This window comes from Octodon degus, unplaced genomic scaffold (assembly GCF_000260255.1).
Source record: "Octodon degus isolate 3935 unplaced genomic scaffold, OctDeg1.0 scaffold00255, whole genome shotgun sequence".
Classification (NCBI taxonomy): Eukaryota; Metazoa; Chordata; class Mammalia; order Rodentia; family Octodontidae; genus Octodon; species Octodon degus.
Genome location: NW_004524831.1, coordinates 1237668 through 1239486, shown reverse-complemented (window position 1 = coordinate 1239486; position 1819 = coordinate 1237668).

The following is a 1819-nucleotide window of genomic DNA, read 5'->3' as shown; positions in this document are numbered from 1 at the left end:
CCACCAGGGGGCGGGGCTGGCTGGCATGTGGTGCTGGGGGATCGAACCACAGTCCCTGATGCTTTGCTAAGCTTGTTCTAAGTAGGTGCTTTAGACCACTGAGCCATCTCTCCAGCCCACAACTTTACTTTTTATACCTTGTTTTTATACTTTTCTGCTGGATGGTTAAGATCAAGATAAAGCAAGGCCTATATAAAAAGAAATGTAACTTTTGTATCTGACAAGGTCAGTCAAATCCCCTCAGGATTTACCCTGAAACCCTGTACCGCGGTTTGTAGATTCTTTGTCAGTGTCAGCCATGTGGATGAGTCACAGCCACTGCTTGACCAATCTGCTCTCTGTGAAAGCCTGAGAGAATGTTTTCTCTCCATGTGATTCTGCTTAGGCACACTCTACATCATTGATCACTTTCCTCTGTGGCCCCATAATCTCCTTGATCAGTAAATTTGGGTCCCCTGTTATTTCTAAGAAATCTTTCTTCTTATGAATGCTAATATCAATCTTGTATTTTAGATCTGATATTTAGTCCTCTCACTGGTTCATTCTGCTGCATGAACATTCAACAGAAATTTAAATCTCCTGGATATTTGAATCTCTTACATTGATTCATTTCCTATGTTGAAAATTCATGGTTTTGATCATTTTACTAAAGTCCTTTTTTTAAAAAAAAAAATCTTTATCTTCTTTATTCACTAATCATTCCCTTGCCCTTTATTATGGTCATTCTCTCTGATGTTGCATGAGAAATTGTTTCTGATTTGAGTATTTTCTGAAATCTCATTCGCTTTGATAATTTTGCTAGTACTATCACTTCAGACAGTCCAGATGGATAGCTGTTGAATTGCTCCACTTCTTTGCCCTCTGAGTTCTCCTTGGTGAGCTGGACATCTCAGACTGCATGTTGCACTCAAGTCTTCTCATTTTTTTTAGTTTATTTCCTAAATTGATGTGTGAAAATTGCTTATGTTTGATATCCTAATTGGTAGTATAAAGATCTTTTAGGTAAAGACTGCTTTTCAGAAATTCCTTCAAGTTGTACCTGACTTTTGGGTTTTGAGTATGTTTAAAGTACCTTTTCATTTTATAGGGTATGAGAAATTGCTGCCTACTTGGCCTTGCTCCTGCTTCTATGGCATTCTCCTATAATACTGTTTATGACCCTCAGGGAAACTCAGGCTTGGCATAGAAGAACTGATTTAAACACAAATTAGTACACACAGTAATAAGAATAGTGCAAAACACACCCTAAAAATGATAATAGTGATAAATATGTCACCTTTTGCCCTCTGAAAAATATTTAGATATAATAAAATGTATTAAAAAACAAAAAATTCGTGTTCAGTAAATATCTCCTCCATATGGTTACTACTATGAGGGGAAAATTTAAGAGTTTAAGTGACAAGTAGAGAAATAGATGAAGAGAAAGGGATTAAAATGAAGACTGGAAGACTACGAATATTAGACAAACTTTAGAAACTGGTGAAGAAAACAGGAGGGAAACTAAGAAGAGACCAACATAAGAATCTAACAAAAAAGCAAGAAAAAAGTAAAAAAAAAAATTATCACTCACTTAAAACCAAGATGAATAAGCAAACAAGAAAACAGAAAAAAAAATAAAAATTAAATAACATTTAAAAAAAAGAAAAACAGAGGGCTGGTGAGATGGCTCAGTGGTCTAAAGCACCTACTTAGAACAAGCTTAGCAAAGCACAGGGACTGCGGTTCAATCCCCCAGCACCACAAGCCAGCCAGCCCCGCCCCCTGGTGGGCTGAGCTGGCCACACACACACACACACACACACACACACATGCAAATAAA